Source organism: Anser brachyrhynchus, assembly GCF_964034855.1.
Source record: "Anser brachyrhynchus genome assembly, chromosome: 2".
NCBI classification, from domain to species: domain Eukaryota; kingdom Metazoa; phylum Chordata; class Aves; order Anseriformes; family Anatidae; genus Anser; species Anser brachyrhynchus.
This window is the reverse complement of record NC_137695.1, coordinates 115,344,660-115,358,744: the sequence shown is the minus strand read 5'-3', so window position 1 is coordinate 115,358,744 and position 14,085 is coordinate 115,344,660. Positions and strand designations below refer to the sequence as shown.

The following is a 14,085-nucleotide window of genomic DNA, read 5'->3' as shown; positions in this document are numbered from 1 at the left end:
TTTTCTGGGAAATTCTCAACCATCTGAAATTTTCTTTTGGATAAAGACAAAATGAAAAGTTATTTGTTGCACACGTAGAATGTACATATTCCTTATGGAACAAAATAGCTTATTTCAGAACTTTTGCTGAGTTACATATTCCAAAAGATATCATTTTAAAAACATTTTCCTTTCTGTGTTTTTCATCTGTTTGGTTCAGAGTTTTATTTCATTTAACAGAATTCTTAGCATTGTTTTCTATATGTTTTTAATATTTCATATCCCAATGATATCATCATTAGTGCAATAACATGAAAAATATTTGTGTTACTATTGCAGTAGTAGGTGAAGTGAGCCAATGTTCTGACAGTTCAGAGTTAGGTCTATACTTTCTATATAGGGGAAATACATAGAAGAAGGGCAAACACAGCTTCAAAACGAGTAGTCTTCTCAAACTTCTCTACAGATCATTGGAGGGAAGGATCAGTAGACTGTTTTTTGAGTATCCTTGAAAGAAGATAGATAAAAACTATTTTATTTACATTATCAATATATCACAGCATGTGAAAATTATATAGGAGACTTGGTAAGAAAACTTCAGAAAACAAGAAAGGTTGGAAGTGTTATGCAAAAATGCTTCTGCTAGTTCTGTATTTCCATTTTGACCACTGAATAGAAGTTATTTCCTGCAAATGTCAAATATGCATATTCTTTTCCAGACAAAAGTATCTCATGTTGGCTGTGTCAATATTTTTATTACAAGAAAAAACAATTTGACGTATGAAAGATGATAAAATTCCTCAAACAATAGCAATAGTCCCAGCAACAGTGAAAACAACCCACCGCCCCCACCAGCTATTACACTGTCTCTCTCTGTTACATATCTTATTATGAAGTACAGTGCACATGGACTTATCAGAGAGGATAAATAAGAACAATTTTTCAATGGGAAAACTTGTTGCATGAAATTTCAGATGGGTTTTCAAAACAAATGGTCAAACTTTGAAAATGATTATTTGCATATTAACAATTACTAATAATGGTTTAGTCCAAGCAAAATGACCAAAAAAAGTTACAATGATTTGATTTAGCTTGAAGAAGAACTCCTAAACCATTGACCATTATCCTTTGCGAACATTGGGGTTGATATGACAGAATTGGTGGCATCCACCTAACAGACATATTGTGCTCTGGGAGGCTTTCTCTCCATTATATTTTCTATGAAGAATATTTTTTTCTTCCTGTCACCCCTCTCAGCACCTTACAGAACAGCAGAGGGAAGGGCCTGGGATCAATGTGGATCAATGTGGATCAATGGGATCACTGAACCGCATAATTCAAAATACAACCAGCATATAATGTACTAAGTTAAAATTTCACTTTTCACAGAAAGATTTTCAAACATGTTTTGGTGTCTAAAAATTCAGCCTGTTGATATTGCAAATTGGCCCAGTTTCTACTGACCTCCATTTGCACAAGGTAGCTAACATGTTCAGGTGCTTTAGAAAGCATATTTTTCCTACTATGGTGGTCTCATTACTTTTAAGACTGTTCTTGAGACACTTTTGAAAATAAGGTGTAAGCTCTTAAACATGATGGCTACAACATCAGCCCAAGCCTACAGCCAATTTTAAACTCACTTTATCTATATTTGATACAGCCTTCTATCACATAGATGTATACACACATTGGAATTGACTTTCTGATCATCTCACAGGAAAAAAATTTTGTTCCTGAACGCCTCCTGGCACAGTCTTCAATATGAGTTATGCATGTACTTCTGCTGTGGCTCAGGGGGTTCTTGCCCCAGACCAGCAGTGACCTAGTCCTCCAGTCAAGGGTCAGTCACTGTTCTCACTATTTCATCACCCACTCTGCACCTTTCTCCACGGTCAGAAGGACTTCTCTACTTCCTGCCCAGAAATAGAATTTATTTTCATACCCAAAGACATTGGAGAACCATTTTTTTTTTAAACATTTTCCATGGTACAGGAGAAAAAAAAAAAAAAAAGCACTTCACTTAGAAAAAAAGAACATGAAATAACAAAAGTTAGATGATGAAGTAACAAGAAATGCCTTTGTCATGGAAAAGCTAGAGATATTCTCTTATTCTGATAAAACATTGGTATTTTTGAACCTTGGATATTTTGATAACAATTTAACATGGTGGGGTAGATCTTTTGTAAACTGGCCAGGTCTCATTAAAAAAAGGCAGATTTTTTTTTCTCAGAATCTGTAAGATGTCCACTGAGAGGGAGATGCTCAAAAAAGTTGAAAGTTGTAAATTAGTGTTGTAAGATATATATATATAAAAGCAGAAACAACAGTAACGTGATTTTGCTCTACACCAGTGCATTTCAACAGAAATTTTAGATGGTTACAAGTACAGCAGTTTGTGTCTCATCTGGATGGCAAAACGGGATAAAAATTTTCACTTGACAAAATTTATGACAATATTCTGTGATTGTTAATGGCATCTCTATGTTAGTGCTCTCAATTGAAAAAGACAGATTAACATAACCAGTCATTTGCAAAATGCGTGAAAATCAAATTAATACAATCTGAAGTTATCCATGAGCCTGTTCTCCCTACAGTTGGGTTGAAGAATCAGTATTATTCTACAGTGTAATATGACTACAAAAGAAAAGGCTATATGAATCTTTTTTAGCTTGTTTGTGTCACAGATGAAGGAGAAGGGAGTCACCATTGATGAAGAGATAACTGAATTACAAATAAGAAATTCCTGCTGGCATAAATCTATTGCCAGCACTTGTTTCAGTTTGGAGGCTGGCAAAAAGCCTTTCTCAAGGAGAGTTGCTCGCCAGCTCCTTACCTTCAGGCCAAGTGATGAGGTTACCTGTTGCAAGTGTTAAAGGACTCTGAAAAATGAGGTGGCAGCTAGTGATCTTCCTATATTTTCTTTTCATAGAGCATTTAAGTAAGGCAAACCACAACTCCAAGACAATAGCACTTTTCCTCTGGAGCACAAAATATTTCCTTCTGCTCATCACCTCATAAGGCCAGCAGACACTCGTGAGTCTCAGCCTATGTTGTAGTGTTTTTGCACATGCCTGATGTTAATGATTCTGTGTTTTTAGGCTCAAGTTCACAATCTTAACTCGTGAGTTCTACTACAAAAAGAAAATACACGAAAAGAACATGAAGTGTCTTTAAAAGCAAACATAGTATGATATGGAATGCTAATGCTGAACTGACAGTTATAAATTCATTATGACTTTATTAGACTGTTACAGAGCAGACTAATGTGGACATCTTAACTGAATTTTTAAAAGAAAATATTTAGCTTTCTTTAACTCTACCACTTTTAGTTTATTTGCTTTATTTCTCCAGTTTCATTATATTGATCAAATCTTGTAAAGTTTTTATTTTTTATTAATATGCATTTTTCAGTTTAACTTTATTTTGTTTGTTTTTGTTTTACTTTGCTTTGATTCAGTCTGATTTTTTTTTTCCTAGAAGTTTATGTTAAAACTTAACATGTTTTCATTAAATGTTTTCACAATTTTTCTGTCTGAACTAAGTGTATGTATTTATACAATTTTACAATACCCTTGACTGTAAAGAACATGCGTATACTCTTTTTGTTTGAGAGGCTGTGTACAATTTTCAGATTTCCTAAGTGGCTTAAAAGCTGCACTTTCTAATGATACTACACCTACAGAGCATATGATGGTAAGGAGGAAGGGTTAATGGTGCCAAACCAGGGGAAGAGGATGGCCTTTGAGCTGTAGAAAGGGCTTGGATCTACCTGAGATAACCACAAAAACACACCCTAAAATTGAAGTTTGAAATGGCTCTTAGACATAGCCTTGAGTGAGTCTCCTGTGTGGGAAGAAAAAAAAAAAAAGAAAAGAAAAAATACTTATATAATTAAACTTTTCTGCTACAGTCTTATCTTCTTGATTAAAGGACGTGTTTCTCCAGCAGTTACCTGGAGGATCTGTCATTCCTAAGTCCATACAGACATCCATTTTGAAAAAGCAAGCCAGCCTAGGACTTTTCTAAACTACCTGTTTTCTGGGAAGCAAGCAGGAACATAGATTTAAATTATTTTATCAATGCTATATTCAGATCTATATGGAAGGTCAAAGAAGAGAGTTTCTGTAATAGCATATATATGCCCAAGAGAAGGCAAATGAGAAATATCATTAGCTCTATCAAAGCAGTGTATGAGGAAGACAGGTCCATTAGCCTTATTTTAATATGAGGAACCTGAGGCATGGAAAGATGAAGTGACTTGTCTGAAACAACTCAGCAAAACAGGTACAGAAATCTGTCTCACCTGTTGCATTTTAGGATATATGACAAGTGGCATATGGCAGTGTACTTACCTCTGATACACCTTACTTTAAATTTATGGAGCTGGAGATTTTGGGAATTGCTTGAAACATAAGACACAGACAGACTTTGCAATCCTTATGATATATGGGTCTATATTGTGTTATATACTTTATATTACGATGTGATTTGGGAATCTGATTTGAATATCATCAGGATCACTTTTGTTGGTGATAAAATTTTTCTGGAGTATGGACTTCTGTTAAGATTACTTACAACTGCTAAGTATCCATTTCAGTCCAAAAGAAGTTCTCTCTGACAAAAATAGTTGCTAGGATGGGTAAGTATCTCTTGTTATCAGACTGATTAACAACATCTTGCGTTATATTATCAGTCCTTCTCTGTGGATAATGAAATTGGATGTTAAAATTGATTTAGACAGGATTGTGTAAGAGGCAATTTCTCAACTTCCTCAGAATAGATGATTTTTGCAGCCTATTCGCTTCAGCTTACTGTTGATGCTCATATCTGTTATTATAGTAATCGTGGTGATAACACGGTCATTTCTGAGTTGCTGAAGATGTGTGGGTCAAGCCTATGAGCACAATCAGAAAGACAGCCTTACAACAAAAGTAGAAAAATTAAACATGATCCAAAGAGTAGGAGGTGAGAAAGAAAAATGAAGTATGTGGAAATTAGACTGATTAGAGCAATGCAGTCATGAAATCTCACTCTGAGATGATGCGTATCTTCTCCATGAAAACTTTGGAGTGAATAGCAATGGAAAAATGTTTAAGGTGACCTGGGAAACAGTCACCTGCTACTTTTTCAAGCAGTTAACATGTCCTGGCTGTCTTCTTATTCTTCTTCTCCCAGTCTGGAGTAAAATTTTCCTTTTATTTATATACTATTTTAAATTTTATTTTTATATTTATTTATTTATATGATTTTATTAATCTATTTATATTACTAGTGAATTTTGTCTTCTGGTGAAGCCCAATTGAATGATTCTAGAATTTGCAGTAGTGTCTAGGCCCAGACACTACCATTTTTTAATGCCCCAGACACAGGGCCTCCCACTCTCTTCAGCGAGACCCAAGGCTGTTTGGCAACCTGGCTCTCTGAAGTAGCCCCATTTGTGTATGTGTAGCCCCATTATGTATGTAACACTCAGATGTTCTGATAAAACAGGAGAAAGTAAACCTGTACAATTTGGACAGTAGGTAGAGGTTATATGAGTGCAAAATAGATGGTTTATATTAATATTCTTTTTTAATATTCACAATGTTTAAGCATTGTTTGCAATGTATAATTAACTTCCTTCTTGTTAATCAAGCATATTGGCTTAACCATTTTATCTGAAGAAATGTCATTTCATAACACTATTATTTTCTCATAACTTGTCTGACTTTTTTTGGTAATGGGTGAAGTTGATGTAACTTCCTCTGCTGTGCCAATGTCTCCTCAGCAGTTTGAAGCTTCTGGATATAATTCACCAGAAGTTTCTATTTTGATTTAGAAATGGAGACAAAAAAACAAACTCACGCTGCAGAGGAAAGATTCAGAAGTAAAGGTGACACCGATATGTTTGACTTCAGAAGTACTGGAGAGCAATCAGTCTCTCCACTTAAAATGAATGAAAAAGTAAAACATAGGTTTGTAGAAAAATGTGAAGGAAAAACATCATGGTTCTGGAATTATCTTACAAAACATCTTACTTCATTAAAAGCTATTGGGAAGTTTGTGTTACCTGCGACATAAGTGTAGAGAGCTACATAAATAATGAAGGATTACCAGAATTGAAGAGACTAACGTTAGTTGAAATGTCCATCAGAAGCCACTAAGTGTGCCTTTTATTAAAGGCCAATGCTCTATTTGTCATTACACTGAGCATACAAACCAAAGTGAAATCACTGCCATAACATGTATGATTGAATCTGTGTGCTGCAGCAGCACACAGAGAATGCCCACAGGCTGCTCTTGGCAACAGGCTCCATTGTGTTCATTGCTAAAAAAATCATATTAACGGCATCTCCATTCCTAGGAGCTCACAATACAGAAAAGGAATTCACAAGTTTAGAAAGTAGTTTGCAATCCCAAGTCAATATTTGAAAGCAGTTAAAATCCACTTCTCCTCTTCTAATCCTGCTTCACTTTCTTCTCCACTTCAAATTACATAGCTCAGTATAGTACCACAGTTTCTGAACAAATTATTTATTCAGCCATATGAATGATGTAAAACTTAATTATTCAGGTGATATTATGTCCCATGTATCCATATCCAATGTGTCCAGAGACGGGCTACGAAGCTGGTGAAGGGCCTGGAACACAAGTTCTGTGAGGAGTGGCTGAGGGAACTGGGGTTGTTCAGTCTGGAGAAGAGGACGCTCAGGGGAGACCTTATTGCTCTCTACAGCTATCTGGAAGGAAGGCGTGTTGGCCTCTTCTCACAGGTAACTAGCGATAGGACTAGAGAGAATGGCCTCAAGTTGTGCCAGGGGAGGTTCAGGTTGGAAATAAGGAGACATTTCTTCTCAGAAAGAGCAGTCAGGCATTGGGACGGGTTGCCCAGGGAGGTGGTGGCATCACCATCCCTGGGGGTGTTCAAGGAAAGGTTGGACCTGGCACTTAGGGACATGGGTTAGTGGGTGGCATTGGTAGTAGGGTGATGGTTGGACCAGATGATCTTGAAGGTCTTTTCCAACCTTAATGATTCTATGATTCTATATATATGCATGGCTATGTACTTGGTATGTACAAAGACGCAGAGCAGAGAAGGAAATGTGTTTCAGAAACATTGCCCCTTCGCTTCCCTCAGAGAGGATGTAGTACTTTCCAAAGGCTTTTTCCTTATCTTTAAAATATAATATGCATACACATTTGGTTCCAGACATCTTGCAGCCATTATAGCTCATTAAACAAAAAAGCCTACTATTTATATTAAATTACAACAGTTTTATCATTCCTATCTATTCAATTATTTATTCCAGTTTCTTGAAACATCAGTATCACATGAAAGATAATTAGTGGTATCTAATTCCATTTCTGGAATTTAAATAATGTCAAAGGTTTATATTATATACACAGACGCCAAATCAGGAGGTATGTGTGTGCAAGGGAAATTAAAGCTAGGCTTTGGGAATAGTAGGCTGGCTAAACCCATGTGGATAAAGAAGAGTCTGTTCTAATGAAATATGTTCTATCATTTCGATTAGGCTGAATAGTGAATTATTTCTGATCATTTCTTCAGTGGCTGAAGAGTGAAACACCAATATTCATTTAGAAAACATGCTCTTTTTGTGTATTTTGTTTAACTGAAATTCCATTAGAAATCTCATGAGCTATCCTGCATACAGATAAAGGAGAGAGCTTACATGCTGGAACAAAGAATGGCTATGATCCTAGATTTGATGGAGAAAAGAAGCCAAAGAAGCAAGAAAAGAAAGAAGCTCCAGAAGGTATAGGAGCAATCTGGACCTACCCAGGACTGATTCTGTGATAAGTCAAGGCTCAGCTTCAATCAAAATTTCTAAAAGCTCTTGCCAAGTAATAGGCTTGTAAAATCACATTCAAGCATCTAAGTAAATGGCATAACTATCAAGCGTGCCAAGCATCACCAGATTAGCGTTGCTAAAAATCAGACCTGCTAATTAGAAAACCATACTGGGTAACAACATCACAGCATCACTTCAAAAGGAATAAGATGATTTTAAGCATCTAGGTTCATCAGCCATGAGAAAGAATAAAGAAAATGTTGGCTTGATAATCTAAAGCATGAACCCCTGCACTTACATGATTTAAAGGTGAATCTTCTATAGAGGGCGCAGATTTAGGTATCACATTCAACAGGTTTGACTGTTGGCAAGTGGAAGAGCAAGAGTGTACCTGGGTATAAAGGAAAAATTTAACTTCCTCACTCTGCCATCATGCCTCTCAGCTACTTGCTAACCTTTTGTACATAGTAAAGAGGTTTTTTTTTTCTAGGCTTTTGGAATAATTCCAATGAACATTAGTGTTGTTGAGATGTGGGGTATTTGCTTCAATTTTGCACTTTATTCTCTCACATAAAAAAGTAAAATCTATGCTGACATTTTACACTCCTACAGTGATGATGCTAGTAAGACCTCAAGAATGTGCATTTACCCTTTTGATATCAGTTGCAGATAAAAATTCTCATCTTACCTCAAAATAAGCTGCTTTCTGGATGGCAGCGTTACCTCACATACCCTGCTGAAGTTCTGTCTTCAAAGGTGGAGGGCATGCAAAGATTCATATCACTTAAGAACCAGAGAACTAAACAGCAAGGATAAGGTGTGTTATAAGCTTGAAAAATTGAAAAACGTGACAGGATACTTTGGATTTTTTAGATATATATTCTAAAACGCGTGTTTATAGGAATATATATATACACTCCAATCCCAGGAATGTGAATTATATATGTATATTTATATATATTTTCTAAGCCCACGATCAGCTCCAAATGAGCCAGGAAAGAATCTCTAAACTCACACAAGCAAACATTCCATCTTAATTAAAATATATTGTACTAAAACATCCATGGTGTCTAAAACACTGAACAATGTTATATTTTTATCCAGCCTTGCTGTTTAACATACCTAAAGGCAAACAACCTCCCTGTAGCACAGTGCTCCCATTTATTTATTTATTTATTTATTTATTTATTCTTTTATTCTTTTATTCTTTTTATTTTTTTTCACTTTTACCAAAGGAAAGCTGCTGAGCAGGATGGGCAGATGAGAGGGTGCTGAAGGCAGGAACTGATGAAGGTGATGAGTGTGAGGAGGGCTGTGTATTAGGAGTGGCACTAAAGCCAGGCATCTACAATGACACTGGCATGCTTTTTCTTACAGGAGCATTAGCTCTGGATGGCACATTGGAGGAGACATCTTCAGGATTTTTACCTGTAGGTTTTAAAAGGCATTTTAACAAACTTGTCCCATGCTAATCTGCATTGGCTTGCACCAGATATATCTCAGAACACATTGCTTTTAAACTTATCACTTCATACACATTCACAGGTTTTTCTGTTTTTAATTAGCAATGAAATTTTTGCTCAGGCTACCTGGTATGGTGTTGTGTCCTGCCTCTGTTTCTAGCACCATTTGATAATATCTCTTCCTCCAAGCCTACATACAGCTCTGGTTGTCTGTTTCCACCCTCAAGCTCTGTGCGCATGAGACATAGACAGGCATGCTCTTCCTCCTTATCACACTGCTACGGAGATAGAGGAGAGAGAGCAGGAACTTTCATTGGGTGAAATGCAATGCCTTCACATGTGGTGGGAGGACAGCTAATCCCTTGACTGCCCTTTCTTCCTGGGAAGAGGAAAGAAAGGAGGGAGGAGGGAAAGGAAACCTTTCTGTAATGCTTGCAAGTGATTACAGAAATCTCAACAGAGGCTTCAGATAGAAACAACCCGATATTTGTACACACTGCTGCAGGGCATGGTCAGCAGTCTTCATGTACCTGCTTTGCTGAGGCTCAAGAGGCATTTACACATCCACAGAACTAGCTAACCAGCTGTCATGACACTACTGGGAGTGTGATCACTTCTTTTCAACTGATTGTATAGAGCAGGTAGATGAGCCACAAGCAAAGCATGCAGTTTCTTGTCTAATCTGACTGCTCAGGCAGTGATTGTTGTGCGGATTGCATGACTAATAGCAAAAAGCCATTCTGAATCCATCTTCATTCAAGTATGAACTGGGTCCCTCAAGAAGTAGCTGTTTGCTTAGATGTTTTTGCTGTCTTAGTCATTACTGCGTTGATAATAACTTCAGGTTCTGCCCTGCCCCTCCAAATTATTTTGGAGCAGATGGATGTTAAATTTTTACACTTTAAATGTTAAAATTATGTCTTTTATTAAGAGCAGATCTTTGTGGCGTAGCTTGCACCTGAATGTTGAGGCAATGAGAAAGTGGAAATCATATGGCTCAGCAAACATCAATAAAGTATCAGCATTGCCTGATATTTTGTAAAGCAAAAACATCTCTCTAATACAGTGGTTTATTTAAAATTAGACATTAGACATGAAATGACTGAGTAACATTAAGATTATTTTCTTTTGCCTCTGAAGAGCGAGAATGGTGGTATCTCAATATATTGTGACCAATGGAAAATACCGAATTCCTAAGTAGTGTTAATTTTAGCAACTAGCTCTTGTGAAATGATCACAAATTTCCACATCATCCACCAAAAATGTTTTAAGATGTCAGAATTTTTATTTAATTTATTGGGAAAAAGACAATGTATATATATATAAATATATTTTTTTCCATAATGTAATACCCATTTTACATTTTATTTATATAACGTATTACACATCATCTTCCTTAATGCAATAGCATTGTTAGTTTCTGTTTTTATATGAGCACTAGTAACACCGGCATCCAAACTCTTCTGGTGCCTCAAACAAGGCCTATAAATTATTATATCTGGCCAGGGATCTTTGCATTTTCAGTGCTTTTATACTGAATTTGTAAGATGTCTGAATAAAAAGTATTAAGTAGAGATAATGACATGAGTATGCATCACATCACTACCTGTAGAAATCAGACCAAGTTTCCCTCTAGCCTAACAGCTTGCCTTCAAGAGTGGCCAACAGCAGTAGTTTAGTGTAATAGTCCAGCTCAGAAAGGAACTCCCAGAAAAGGGTCATTGGTGGTTAGGAACTTCATGAGCTGGAAATTGCATCCATATGGCTATGTCTAATTGTATTTGATACACCTTTCTTCCATTAATTTGTTTTAACACTTTTATGCCACCAAAACATCCTCTGGCAACGAGTTCCATAGATTTATGTAATGTTAGGTGCAATGTGAAAAAGTCCTTCCTTCTGTTGTTTTAAACATGAGGACTGATTATTTCACTGAATGTACCCTGTTATGAGAAGCAGCAAGTAGTCGTTCATTAGTCACCTTCTCCATGTCACTCACTGGCATTCTACTGAATGACAGGGACTTACACAACAAAATGAAATGCATACCTTCTAAGAATGGCTGCTAAACTTTACTTTTAATCAAGATTCATCCTTCCCTGTAAATGACAGTCATTATGCACCATTAAGGCTGAATATGGTGTGCTGCTGGAAATAAAGATTGGCTTGTTTTATCTTCCCAGTCATTCTGGATTCCGTCTTTCATCTCTGGGAAGTGACCGACCCAGAGGATTGAATTCACAAGAAAGGATCTCTTTGTGTTTGCTGAACTTTGGAACAGGTCCCATGAGAGAAAATCTGTTTCTGTAGGTGAGGTGGGTGTCCCAAAGTCATGTAATCAAGAAGAGCAAGAAGGTTCTTTACAAGAGGACTGAATACAGATTCATGAAGATCGAATCCTAAGTTATGTGAATCATGCTTTCAATTTATTCTTCCGAGCTGCCACAGCTGAACACTGTAGCAGCAGACCTGGAACAGTCACCCTAGCTAGGTCTTGCAAATGCTTCACAGAGAACAGATGGTGGAGACTACTTAAATTTCTAAATGCTATAAATAAATCCCCATGGAACCTGAAGTGGATCACCAGTGACTAAATAGCATTTAGTAAGTTTGGCTGTGCGTCTGCTGTTGGTACTGATGCAGCCCATTTCCCATAACCTACCAGGCCTGCTTTCTGGATCAGCTTTCCTTTATATTCATCCAAAGCCTAGATTCATATCACCTGCCTAGTTTAAGCAGCACAAATATATACATAGCCAGTAATGTGTCATGTGCTCAAAACAATTCAAAAATGAGCCTCCAGAGATGGCTCTTTTCAGTTATTTAGGACATCAAATTTAATGTGCTTTTAACCTTACACTTCTTGCCCTGGTGCTTTAATTTGGTGGACTTTTAGTCAGGCGGATGGGTTTCATTCAGGCCTGAGTTACAACTGTGCAGGAACTGAAGATGTGGCAGGTACTGCAGTGGTCACTTAATTATGGACAGGCTTACTGTGTGTGTTGCTCCATCGTTCCTGTGTCAGCTCCTGTTGCAATCTGGCTCATGGACATCTCAGACAAGTTGCTGAAGAACATCTAGACTGGGTTGGGTACCTATTACATGTCTAATTAGAAGGAAACAATTACCAGCATTACATGGTGCAATTGAAATTCCATGCAAGCAAACAGCAGCTTTGGCATTTATTAAAGCTTCTCTTTTTAAATACTCCTTACATACTGATTTGTCTATTAGCTTCCATTAACTGTGTATAAAATGCAGAGATTTAGGTTTGTTATAAAGTTCTGTGTTATCCATGTGTCTGTCTTGCATTCCAAAATAAATCCTTTTTTTATTTCTTCTTGAATCTCAAGAGACTAATTTTCTAGTTTGGTCAACATAACGTGGAAGAAAGGCATTGCCCCTCTGGCAAAGTTTCTGTTCTATCGCTCTCCAGTGTGATTAATTTTTTTTTTTGTTTTGTTTTTGTTTTTTTTTTGTACTGTGCTTCTTGAAACTCCTTGTTGTGTACTCTCCGTTTTCCCAGATAACACCTACCACGGCAGCCACAGCTTCCAGTGCTCTCGCTGACGATGGCCTGCTTCTGCAGACTGAGTGAGATGTTCCTCTCGCCTCACTTCCTTTGCTCACATGGATGCGATGGGAACTGAAAACGTGCTCCCCTGAAGCATGGCAGAAATACATTTCTACCTACCAGTCTGGATAATTGGGGAATCTGTTGTGCCCACAGCAGGGGTCACTCCTCTGTTCTGTGGAGATGGGTGAGAAACAAGCAGGACTTGTGCACTATCTGGAAAGATCCTTCTTTCAAATAAGATGGCTGTTCCAGGTGACTTATTTATCTTGGCTGTTTCCAAGCTTAGTCTTCTCCTAAGGTTTTGCAACAGGGCTTCTCAGCTGAGCCCTGTTCCAAATCTCAGCTCTACAGCCTACCTCCCTGATTTCAGTGGGTTGGATCCATGCAGCCCCCAGTCACCCTGGATCCATGCAGCTCTTTTCCTGCTTAGAGACACGTGGTATGAAACAGGTGGAAGCTGTGGGGGAATAGAGCTCCTTCCTTTCATAGCAGCTCTCAGAATCCCTCCACCAGCATGGAGTACCAGAGCTCTGCCCAGGTCCACTGGTGTGGGGAAATTCAGCAGTCTGCCATGGCCGAAACTCTGCTGACTATTGCTGAAGATAGTCAGCAGTTGCTCATGTTTGCTCTTGGGGTCACCTAGTGTTTTCAGTCATGAGTGGTAAATGTTTTCCAAAGTGTTCTCCTGAAGTTTTGCAATCTCACAACTTGATTCTAACAAACTAACTAACTAACTAACTAACAAAAAACAGTTGTCAGGTTGTCAGAACTAATTGGTTAAAAAAAAAAAAAAAGTTCCAAATTGGATCCAAATTGGAGACAATATCTATATTATAACTTTCAGTCATTTTCAAATATTTCATTCATTTCCAGTTCTGAGCAGCTTGCCTTCTTGCACTTTTAAAGAGACTCTCATTCACATAATAAAAACAGCGATTAGCCCTCAATAAGGATTAATATATATTTTTTTTCCTATAGTCATTTTTCCCCTTTAAAGACTTCAATGTTTTTATTTTTAGAGTACAAAAACATTGTAGTTTGTTACAAAATGTTTCAATGTTTAAAAACATTGAAAATGTGTAAATTACACAGGAAATACACCTTTCTATGTAATTCTGAACTCCAAACTCACAGAAAACAGAAGACCCATCCCTGCCAACACAAAGTTGTCCATAATATTGCATGAAGACTTATAGCAGTAGGGGAGCTTTGCTCTAATGGAGCCAGTGGGATGACAATAACTGATGTCATTTGATCACTCTGTCTGTGTATT

General features: G+C 37.2%; 1 long non-coding RNA gene across 1 annotated transcript; it reads right to left on the bottom strand.

Moving 5' to 3' along the window:
• Positions 1-8,931: 8,931 nt before the first annotated feature.
• On the bottom strand, positions 8,932-9,464 carry LOC308190568. Its single transcript, XR_013947330.1, has 2 exons — positions 9,362-9,464; positions 8,932-9,200 (listed from the first exon to the last, which is right to left on the bottom strand). It is a non-coding gene; the product is annotated as an uncharacterized lncRNA (long non-coding RNA).
• Between the last annotated feature and the right edge of the window lie 4,621 nt (positions 9,465-14,085).